Consider the following 12,488-nt stretch of genomic DNA (forward strand, 5'->3'; position numbering starts at 1 on the left):
CCTCCCGGTGAGGCAAAGTGTGAGCGATGTAACTATACACTTCAGTCCTGAAAGCAGTCGCCTTGGGTTCACGGAAAAGCCTCTGTTGTCTTCCAGACAGTTTCAGACAACAGCTTGACTTGTTGCTGAGACACTGATGTACAGGGTGCTTCTTCTTGATGGTAAACTTGAACTCTTCTCACCTTGCATCTCAGGAGAGATGTGTTGGTCAGTTTTATGTCACTGTAACAAAGTACCCAAGATAAGCAACTTAAAGGGAGGACAGGTACATTTTAGCTTACGGTTTCAAAGATTGTCATTCATGGTTGCTTGGCCCTGTGGCTGGGCAGGGCATGGTGTCGTGGTGAGATGACATGGTTTACTCTGTGGAGGCCAGAAAGGAGAAGCAAAAAAGAGAATGGAAGGGGCTAAGGTCCCAATAACCCCTTCAAAGACACACCCCCAATGACCTAACTTCCTCTCACAAGGCCCAATCTCCCAATAGTCCTAGCTCTTTCCAATAGCACCACGCTGGGACCACACTTTCAGCACCTGCCTGGTTTTTTGCTGGAATATTATGAATCCAAACTATAGCAAGCAATGTTGTCTGAATGTTAACCCACAGGATGAAAGGAGTAGAAATACCCAGAAGAGGGACAGAAATGCTAGAAATCAGCAGTATCATACCCGCTAACATTGGTCTTTGTATACACCAGCTATCAGGTTTAGTATTTGACATACATAGTCTCAAAGTTTGCAAAAGTAGACACCACAAGAGGAAGAGAGACTGGCCTGACCTTGAGCCTCACAGTCTTGAGTCGCAACCAGGCAGGAGGTGCAGGACGGAAAGCTGGGCATGGGGAAGCTTTTTCTCAGCCCATGCTCACCCTTCTGAAGGTGGCTCGTCCTCAGCTTGTGCTGCGTGTCACTGAGCACATGGAGCTGTCTGCACATGCTCCCTGCCAGCCTGGCAAATGGAAGCAAGATGTTGTTACCTTCCTAATTGAGCAGATTAAAAATGCCACTTCCCAGGGGCTGATGGCAGCATCTCCCCCAGTGCCACCTGGCCCCTTGGAGGCCCCAGCCATGCTCAGAGGGGTGGGGGAACTGGGGATGGCCAAGGGATTTAGCTCTCCTTTGTCCCCAAACTCTCCTGTTTAGGTGGGGCCGCATCTGCTGTGGGGGACGGCTGTCCTGTAATGAGGACAGAATCTCGGCCGTTTCTGCCCTCTGGCCTCATTGGCACGGGCCCAGCCTTGCTGGGATGGATATGAGCCGCATGCCCCCCTTAGGGAGCTGTCTGGTCTCAATTCTGGACATGGTCTCCAGATCTTCATCTGGACTCCTCCTTGCTTCCAGCTCTGGTTCTCACGGGTATCATCTCCTGGAGCTCCTGCTAAACTGCGTCAGTATTTATAGCATTTGCATTTCTGCATCATGTTTCAGATTATTTCAAGTGTGTTACTGCCCCCTGAATCTCTGGAAGGTAAACACCTCCCCTGTTCTCTGGAATCCCTTTCTTCAATCATCTACTGCTGAGACCTACGCAGAGCATAAGTAATCACAGGCTTATTATTATTTGGCAGCTGAACTATAGCAAGAATTCAGTAGCTTAAACCAACTTCTAATATTTATGGTCCTCTGGTAGAGATTGAAAGACCTGCAACTTCTGAGCAACACAGATAAGAGACTTTATCTGCTTTACTGAGAAATGATTTTCCATACTTAGATTTTTATCTCCTAAAACAAAAATTCACATCAGAAGATTCTTTTGTCAGTAAATCTTTCCTGTCTTAAGAATTTGGTCTGTGTTCTCCTTTCTGTGAATTAGAACCATTTAAACAATTTGACTTCGAGGAAAAGAGTAATTATTCGATGATTACTGAAATAATTCTGTTTTCTTTCTGACAGCAGTCTCAAAGTAAAAATAAAAATTTAGTCAGGACCAAAACAGTCCTTCCCATGACTCAAATTTCTCATTCTGTCTTCAGGTTATTTTTAGTAAAGGATGGAATGCAAAGGAGGAAAAGGAAAGCTGACATTTTAGGAGTAAGGAGGAGCCGGAGACGACCTTGCTGATAAGGAGACATAACTAGAAATGGCAGTTTTTTTTAAGAAATGGCACACCTGTCAATATTTTACTGTTCTTCTTTTCAAACCCATGGCTTCCAGCTCCCCCAGCCTGCTTCCTCCTTCCTGGTGTGTCCCAGGAGCCAGCGTGTGTGTGCTCTGGGAGACCCTGCTCCCCAGCCAAAGGCTCTGAGCTGAAGAGCTGCCTCCTCTGCTCCAGCCACTGTGGACGACACCTTAGACAGGAGTCCTAGCAGGCCTGACACCAGAGGGCTGAGGACCAATAAAATCCCCTAGAGTGGACACCCTGGCAGTAACTGCTGTTACAATGTTTATTTTTCCTACTACCGTATTTCTGGTTTTGTTGTCTCTGCTTCCCAGGGGTCCCTGCCTGTGAATGCTCCGTCCAACCACTGGAAATAAAACTGGCAAAGGACCAACTCAGCATCCTGAACTCTCTGGCAGAAAGGTACAGCCCCTGTTGTCTGAGCTCCGGGAGCAGAATCCTTCCAACAGCTCCTGGGTCTGTTAAGCTGTGTGGCTCATGGTTTACTCTTCTGCAGCGGGTCTTCAGGGTGTAGGCGCTGGCTCTTCCGCAGAGCCCTGATGCATTTAATCTTGGCTTCAGCCTGCTGTTCCAGCTGATTACAACTTGTAAATTCATAATTTACCCTCCTAAAACACTTCAACTTTTAGTGTATTTACCATATCCACTATGTGCTATGTCCATCTGCGCTATCAGTGGTAGAACATTTCCATTATCCCCACGAAGAACCCTCACAATCCTTTGGCTGTCACTCTCAGGCCCTCTCCCACCAGCTCCAGGAAACCACTAATCTCCACAAATTTGTCTTTTCTGGAAATTTCATACAGTTAGAATCATACAGCATGAGATCCCGTGTAACTGGCTTCCTTCACTTAGCTTCATGTTCATCCATATCTGCACATATCAATACACTATTCATTTCTTGCAACATACTATTCCATTGTATAGGTGTATCACATCAGCTGGTAGACTTTTGGGTTATGTCCACATTTCAGCAATCAGAGATAATACTGGTAAGAATATACGTGTGCAGGTTTTCGTTGAGCATGTTTTGGTTTTGAGTGCATACCGAGGATGAGAATGTTTGCCTATACCTCTGTGGTTAGCCATTTGGGGAATTGCTGGAATTTTTTGCCACAGTGCCATGCCACTTGCACTTCTACTGGCAGTGCGAGAGCGTTCCAGTGTCTCCACAGCCCCACTCACACTCTGCTGTTATCTAACATTTTTATAGCTGCTCACATGGATGCAAAGTGCTATCTCATAATGGCTTTGACTTGCACTTGCCTGGTGTCTCGTGCTGTTGAACCCTTTTCATGTGCTCATTGACTGTTTGTAAAATGGTCTTTAGAGAAATATCTATTCAGTTTGCCCATTTGAAATGGGGTTGTCTTTTCAGAATAGAGTCTCCATACCTCTTTGTACAGTTTAGATGCAAAGATTTTCTCCCATTTTCGTGGGTTGTCTTGCCACTTTCTTAATAATAACCTTTGAAACACACACACATACACACACAAGAAACACAGACGTTCTAAATTTGGGTGATGCCCAGTTCATCTTTTTTCTTTTGTCGTTTGTGCTTTGGTGTTATACCTGGGAAACCTTTGCCTAAGGGTGTGACTCATTTAGAAACCTCAGCTGTCATCTGATACACGTTTCTCACCTTCATCTCACTGTCATCCTGTACCGTGATGAGGAGGTAATGTCTGTCCTACAAAAGTGGTGAAAAAAGTATGGACTAGGACAGGCTTGGGGACCAAGCATACTGCAGACAGCTGGCCTCCTACTAAAAGCCCTGTTTGCTTTTTTAATTTCCTCCATAAAATTGACTCGCAGATGTGTGTGTGGCTGTCCAGCAAGCCCTCCTTGCCCAGCAGTCGAATGACCCTATGTGGTGGAGTTCCCACAGAGATGTGAAATGTGCCTCCCTGCGTGCTCTCTACCTGCCTTGGTGCAGCCCGGACCCAGTGTGCTTGATGTCGGACACACGAGGTACAAGACACCGGCGGACAGCAGGGTCCCGGGTGGAGGAGCGTGGCAACCATCATACACGCTCACCTGGCACTAGCACGTGAGCGAGTCATCATTTAAAAAACCCTTCGAGCTCCTGTACTGGAGGAGGAGAGTCCTGCCTTGGTGGCCTGGCCTTTCACCCTGCCTGAGACCCTGAGTAAGTCAGCAGCATGTTCCTCTCGCTGTTTCACCAGGTGTGGACTCATTAGGTTGGATGTGTGTGGGATTCAGACCCCAGTCCCGGTTTACACTGCTCGTGACCCCAGACAGGTTACTTAATTGTCCTCAATCCTCACTTCAATTTTCTAATTTTTAAAATGCTCCCCCCCTTTTTTGCTTGCATTCTCGGGGATGGAACCCAGGGCTTCACACGTTCAAAGCAAACGCTCCACCTCTGCCCCAGTCCTTTGAAAACATTATTTTATTTTGAGGCAAAGTCTTGCTAAGTTGCCTAGGTTTGCCACAAACCTGCCATCCTCTGGCCCCGGCCTCCCTCATAGCTGGAATTAGGGCCTGAGCCACTGTGCCCAGCTCAGAGGGCATTTTTGAGGACTGAGTGAGAACTAAGTACATAGCTAAGTACGTGGACCGAGACCAGTTCGTGCATAGTAAACACTTGCTAGCTCTTAGTTCTTATCATTTTATGCCTTATTCATAAAGATATTTATTTCATAAACAACAGCTGACTTAATTACATGGGTTCTCTAAGTGCACGCTTCTAGGCATGTGGACCCCTGATCCTGTTGGGTCCTGGGGCTCTGGAGAAAATAAGATGGAATTCCTCCCTCGAGGAGCTAATAATTTAACAGGGAAGGCAGACTTCAGACACCTGTGTATGGACTGTAACGACCACGGCCCTGTAATGTTTCTGAAGGCTGCGGGATCACAGAGAGGATCGGTTGCCCCGGGCTGTGGAAGGAAGCTGAGACAGATTGTTGGGAAAGAGGAGACAGGCGCTTGGCTGAAATCCATGCCCACTTTTTCAGCAGTTCAGGGATAGAGATCGGCCAGTCTGAGAAGACATCCACAGACATTAGACAGAGGCCCCCTCCGTCTAATGTGGGGTACAAGTGAGAAACATGCATCTGCCTAGGAAGGCGCTTTCTTTTTTTTTTTTGGTGGTGCTAGAGGCTGATGCCGCTGAACTGCATCCCCAGCCTTCATTCATTCCTTCATTCATTCAGAAACAGGGTTTTGCCATTTGCTCAATTGCTAAGGTTGAGCTCAAACTTTCGATCTTCCTGCCTCAGGCTCCCTGAGGCTGGGATTACTACTATGTGCACCACCCCACCCGGCTTTTAAGCAGTTCCTAATGTAGAATTAATTACGATCACAGTGTTAGAAGAAATATTCAGTCAAATTCTCCTTTTAAAAAATGTGCTTCCTGAAAATAAAGAGAGCCTCTGTAATAAATGGTGCTGGAAAAAATGGCTCTGCACATGCTAAAGATTAAAATTGGACCCGTATCTTTCACCATACACTAAATTAAATTCAAAGTGGATCAAAGATCTAAATATTAAAACAGAAACGTTAAATCTGTTGGAAGATAGAATAGGTAAAACTAGGGAAGACGTTGTAGGCAAAGACTTTATGAATAAAACCTCGATCACACGGGAACTATCACAAAGAATCAATAACTGGGAACTCATCTTATTAAAAAGCTTTTGCACAGCAAGAGAAACCACCAGCAGAGTGAAGAGATAACCCACAATGTAGGAAAAAAATTTTGCCAGCTGTTTCTCATACAAAGAATTACTATTGAGAACCTATAAAGAACTCAGAAAAATCAGACCTCCCAAATTTAAAGACCCAATCCAAAAATGGGCATCTGAGATGAATACACACTTCTCAGATAAAGAAATACAAACAGCAAACAAATATATGAAAAAATGTTCAACATCATTGGTCATTCAAGAAATGCAAATTAAAACAGCATTAAGATTCTACCTCACCCTGGAAAGAAAGACTATTATCACAAATCCACCAATAACAAATGCTGGAGGGGCTGTGGGGAAAAAGGAACCCTTCTCCTGTTGGAGGCAGTATAGACTTGTGCAACCACTGTGGAAATCAGTGTGGAGATTCCTCAAAAGATAGGATTGGATGTCTCATTCAACCCAGCTACTCCCCTTCTGAGTATATTCCCAGAAGAACTTAAAATATCATACCACAGCAATATATATGCATCCATGTTTATAGCAGCACAATTTGCAAGAGCTAGATCTTACAACAACCCAAATGTCCATCAACTGAGGAATGGATAAAAAAGATGTAGTCTTTTTATATAATGGAGTACTACTCAACCATAAAGAAGGATAAACTGGAGACTTTTATAGGTAAATGAATGCAACTTGAGATCATACTCATAAGTGAAATAAATGAGACCCATATATGTAAACATCATATTGTATCCTTAGTGTGAAAAGTTCAAAGGGTAAACAAGATCCAAAAATGTACAACAGATATTGTAAAATGGGAGGAAACTTCAAAAGGAAAGACCAACTTGGACAAGGGAATAGAGAAAAGAAGAAAGGGAAAAGCAAAAAGATTTAAAAAATGATAGTTAAGACAGTTATACTACTAATCTCTCTTAGTTCACTGAAAGGAAAGGTCTGTGCTAATATTGTTGGGACATTTAGATGCCAATATCTTGTACTTTGAGTAACTAAAGATAACACTATGCAATGTATTAACCATTGTTACCCTCCTATTATCTTGTTTTGAAATTTTGAGTTTTTTTCCTCTTTAAAATAAAATGTTTAAAAACGTGCTTCGAAAGTTGTGTAAACAGATATGAAGCAATCTGCTCTCCTGGGTAAGTTGGTTTATAATTCTAAAACGATTTTCTCCTCGCCCCTGTTCCCAGGCTAGGCAATAGACTTGCTTGGATGTATTTCTCTATGTACCCGCAATTTCACTTTTCCCCTAAGGCAAGAGCTCTTTAATTTTTCTATTTCCTATTAAGAAGACAACCTTCACACTTAAATACCGGAGCGATAAGATCCAAAATCTACAACAGATATTGTGAAAGAGAAAGAAACTTCCCAAAAGGAAAGAACAACTGAGATGGGGGAAAGAAGAAAAGAAAACAGGGAAAACAAACAAAAAACAACAAAAATATATATGTATATACACACAAACACACACATGAGATAGCTAAGACAGTTATACTACTAATTTCTTTTAGTTCCTTGAAGGGAACAGTTTGTGGTTATATTGTTTGATCACTTTTGCATGCCCGTATCTTGTAATCTAAGCAACTACTTTGAAGATAACCATACGCAATATATTAACCATTGTTAATCTCCTATTATCTTGTTTTGAAATTCGGTATCATTGTTTTTGTTTTCTTCTCTTAAAAAAAAATACCAGAGTGCCATTATTTTTTTGTCTTATGTTTATGGTCTGGTAAATTTTTTTAAAAAGGATTGAATTTCTAGTGCTATGATTATTTCTGATTTTAAATATCTTGGGAGGGGAGGAGAAAGGAGACATTTGAACAGATTTTACCAATAGTATCCCATGAGGAAAACCGAATCTGCGAAAGCTTCTAATGCAGTCCTTTGGCTCCATCTGGTGGCCAGTAACAGAATTACTCATTCCCCACGTAAGAGGGCGGCACCTAAATTCGTTTGTCTGGAAACGAGAGAAATGCAATCGTGTTCTGTGCCAGAGGTGGAGGAACTGGCTAAGCATTCTCGGAAGACCTAATTTAAGGGATAAAATGGATTCAACTCTGCAAAAAGGATACAGCATTTCAGCAACATCCATGTGTTAATTTTAGTTGCTACCACTTCCGCTCCCCTCCCTGTAACGCACCACACAAAGCCCATTCGATCCAGGCTCGCAAAGGCAAAGACGCCCTCTATCGACTTGGCTTCCAAGCCGAATCTGTGTCTCAGCCTTTTAAATAGAGCAATACTAGGTGAAGATTTCTCATCGGTAAATAAAACCTATTTAGTAATAAATACTCTAGTGAGTCAGCGCACGTTGTGCATTCTGTGCGCGTGTGCGTGTGCGTGCATATGCTCGAGTGTATCCAGTTTCTGGAGCAGCGCTGCGCCCTGGATACGGTCGCTGAGGCTCAGCTACCCTTCTGCGGAAAGAGACGCAGGCTGGCGCGGCTCGCCCCCGCCCGCACTCCGGATGCTGCGACGCGCGCGGTCGGGGAGCCCGCCCCCTGGAGGACGAAGCGGGTACAGCAGAACTGGCTGACAGTCTCTGGTTTAAATCAGACTCTGTTTAGTTTTGCTTTTTTTTTTTAATGATGTTTTAAGTATCTGCTATGCATGAGGCCCTGTGCTGTGGAAATCGGTAGGTCATAAAAAGTCCCTACAGTAAGGACTTTCCTTTCTCGTAGGGGTACAGAAAACAGCTAGTGAGAGAAAGACAAAATCTTGTGATCACACACACACACACACACACACACACACACACACACGCTTAAATATCACGTGATGTCTCTTATCTGGGAGATCCAGAATAAAAATAAAGGCTAGCTAAAGGAAGTAGGGAGATGGAAGGGGGCCAAGAGATGGAGGGGGCGGGACGGGGAGAGCATGAAGAAAGGAATCGAGGTGGTCGTGCACACCTGCCAACTCCGCACCAGGAACGTGCACAGGCCTGGCACACGCGTACTATTTAACTAAAATAAAACCTCACGGGAGCACTGAGCACACCCGGAACACAGCACCTCCCAGTTCGTCTTGGAATCGTTACAAGGCCTGTTTCCTTTTTTTTTTTTTTTTTGGTACCAGGAATTGAACTCGGGACCTCGGGCTTGCCAGGCAGACGCTCGTGCGGCTGAGGATCTCCCCGGCCCTTCCAGGCCTCTGTTTCCTAAGTGAGAAGTACCCAGTCCTTCCTTTTCCCCCTCTCTCCCTTCATCCTCCTCCTCCCTCCCTTCGCCCTCTGTTCTCCTCCGCCGCCTTTTTCCTCCCTTGTTGTTCTCTCCTCACTGGGCACAGTGCCCGGCATGGCCAAGCCTGTGCTGATCCGAACCAGTCAACAAGGGGAAGGCAGCGGGCTCTGGAGCGGCCGGGGCAGGCGGTCAGCGCCTGCAGCAGCTTCCTCTTCCCACAGGGCTGGCAGTGACCGCAGGTTTCCCTCTGTCTGTCCAGCTCTCTGGATTAGGTCACAAGAAGCCAGTCCACGCCCCACACGCTCCGCCCCGCTCCCACCCAGCCCGTCAGGCAGACAAAGTGCTCTCCTCTTGCCTTTTCGGGGCTGCTTGTCCCCTGGGGCTGCTCTGACGTTTCTTGCATGTGTCTTCTGAGGCACGCGGGTCCTGGGATCTTCAGCTTAGGAGTGAATGTTCCAGGGACCTCCTGCTACTCAAGAAGCTGCCCCAAAACGAAGCGATTTAAAACAACCCCCGTTTTGTGGGCCGCACGTTCGGTGGCTCAGCGGGGTTCTTCCATGTGTTCCTCAGACTACGGTTAAGTGAGAGTTCGCTGGCGGATGGTCTGAGGGTCCCAGACGGCGTCGCCCACGTAGCGGGTGGCTCAGCAGGGGCTGTCCAGGCTGTCCCCAGCGGGGCTCCAGCATGGCCGTCCCGGGGGAATCTTACGGGTTAGCTGTCCCCACCTCCAAGTGAGTGTGGGGAAGAGACGGAGGGGAAGGGGAAGGCCGCTTCTGACCGAGCCTCCTGTGTCACCCAGCACTGCTTCTGCTACATTCTGCGAGGCACACCGGTCCCTGGGGCAGGAGAATTAGACTCTTCCTGCTTCTGGAGGGATCGGTGGTCCTTGGAATTTCGGTCTCCTACTCCCGCCCTCCCGGCAGGTCCTAGGACAGCCGTGGGAGTTACCCATACAAACTCTTTTTCTAAGGAACACAGCCTGCTGACCCCGTGTGGAAGTCCCCTCTTTCCCCGCCCCAGCCGCAGGCAGACCTCTCTTCCCTGCTGCTCACCGATCCCCTTCCATCTCCCCAGGGGCGAGAACGTCAGGCAGCCAGGGAGTCTCGGACACCTGTGATCCCAGCACTTGGAGGCAGAGGCAGGAGGATCGCAGGTTTGAGCCGTACCCGGGGAACTGGGCTGGGATGTTGCTTGATGCAGAGGCCCTAGATTCAAGCCCCACTATCGCACCAGATCACAACAGCAAAAACACCTTGAGTCAGGTGAGTTTCACATCCTCCCTTCGCTCCCTCCGTCCTGCTCAGGAGAACCGATGTCCCAGTCCTTCCTAGGGCCGGACCCATTCCACACTCCACCTTTACTGCTCTGGCCCCGCTCACCCCAGCTTGGCCCCTAAAACAAGCCCCACCTTTCCCGAATCTCAGCTGCACACCTCTGCTCCTCTTTCCTTTCAGATACAACTCTTAACTGCGATGTCTTTAAAAATCATAAGGAACCTAAAATAGGCACACAAAGCATTTTACCCTTCTAATGTATTTTCAGTGATCGACTTTATATTATAAAATTGATCTCAAATCCAACAGAGGAAGAAAAACCCAAGAGAGATGATAGTGATACTTTTAAGTTTAAAGACGTGTATGTGAGTGTCACTTTTGTGGTTTCCAGTGCTGCTTCTTACTATGCCATAAAGAAAAGTGCTAACTAGTACACCCCACAGTTCGCAGGGTCCTGGAATGTTTTGCAAGTCCTCCTAACACACAGACTGCAACAGATCCAGAAATCTCAATTATACTGGCCATATCCTTACATTTGGATATTTTTCTAAGAATGCAGGTAAGTTAGCCTCCAAAGAAAACTGTATCTCTTGTTTTTTTGAAAATGACCTTATTGTCCAGCTCAGTGACAAAAATGCAGAGATTGTTCCAAAATGGAGCAGAAATGAGTCAGAGGAGTGGGACGCTCTCCAGCTACGGTGTTTGGCCACTGTGCTGCCATGGGGACTCTGCCTGACTGTCCAGCCCTGCTGGGGCCTGGCCAAGGCCAACAGGTGCTTGGGTGAGGTGTGTTAGCAAGAAGAAAAATCACAGCAACAGCAAGAAGACGCCAGGGTCAGAAGCAGCTGTGTACATTGCTTAACACTGCCCACCCTCCACTGCCCCTGAAGATTTGCTGACAGACGATTGGGGCTATTGACTTATAGGTGGTCACAGTCACAGATCAGGACCCTGAAGGGGAAGGAAGATGGACCCATTGTGTCGTCATCATCCCTGATTTTATATATGAGGAAACAGAGGCACTGAGAAGTTAAAGGATTTCCCTAAGGTCAGTGGAAGCACCAGGACTTGCCCCATAGCTGGCTTGAGAGCCTAAACCTGCAGTCGCCACGCTGTACTGTGGGACCGGGAAAGTCAAGGTTAGCCTTAATGCTCGGTGAGGGACCCTGCTGGAGCTGCACAGCTGGGAAGAGGCCACTGAAAACCAGAGCTTTGCTGAATCTAAAATCCACCCTCTCCCTCACCCTGCTATAATAGTGCCCATGTGCTGTTTGTAAGAGCAAACTCTTAGAAGCATAAATGGAAATGTCTAATGTTATACAAGCAGTGGTGTAGCTACACAAAATAACATGCCTTAAAATTATATGGAAAAATATTTATTTATGTGCAAAGGTGTTCAAGATATACTGAGAGTAAAAAGCAGTTACAAAACAGCGTGCAATTTCAATTTACATGGGCAAGGTAATAAGAAAGAAGAGGGAAATACAATTTCTAGCCCATTATACCAGCATAACTGTAAACGATCTGACAGTACCAATGCTGATGGGAGTATGTAGAGGGAGTGTATATTGGCAAAAACACTCTGGAAATCAACTAGGCAAATCTTGAAATGGGTGTGCCCTTCAACCCAGCAGTTTTACTTCTAAATATGCATCTTAGGGCCAGGGGTATAGCTCAGTGGCACAAGTGCTTGCCTGGCAAGTGCAAGGTCCTGACTTCAAATCCCAGTACCCATCCCCTCCCAAAAAATAAATAAATATGTATCCTAAGAAACATTTACAAACATGCAAGGAGAGATCAGGGGTATAGCTCAGTGGTACAGAAAGCACCTAGCATACATGAGGCCCTGAATTCAATCTCTAGCAACACACACACACACACACACACACACACACACACACACAGAAATTTGGGTGGGGGATTTCCCTTGCACCATTGGTTGTAATAGCAAAACACTGGAATCAAAATAATAAAATATTGGACAGCTTTGATAATAAAAAAGCAAATCAGTTAATGCCACATACATCAACATGGGTGAATCTGAAAACAAAAAGAATGGAATAGGTTGCAGATGAATACACACAATAATTACCATTTGTGTAAATAATTCAAACACACATGTATACTACCTTTCCAGATACACATTCTGCTGGGGAGTGGTATACATTAGGGTATGCTGCACTTTCTGTATTTAAATTTTTCTCACCTCCACTCCCCAAGAGTTATCCGACTTTAATAAAATAAG

This window comes from Chinchilla lanigera, unplaced genomic scaffold (assembly GCF_000276665.1).
Source record: "Chinchilla lanigera isolate Chin_1 unplaced genomic scaffold, ChiLan1.0 scaffold00028, whole genome shotgun sequence".
NCBI lineage: Eukaryota > Metazoa > Chordata > Mammalia > Rodentia > Chinchillidae > Chinchilla > Chinchilla lanigera.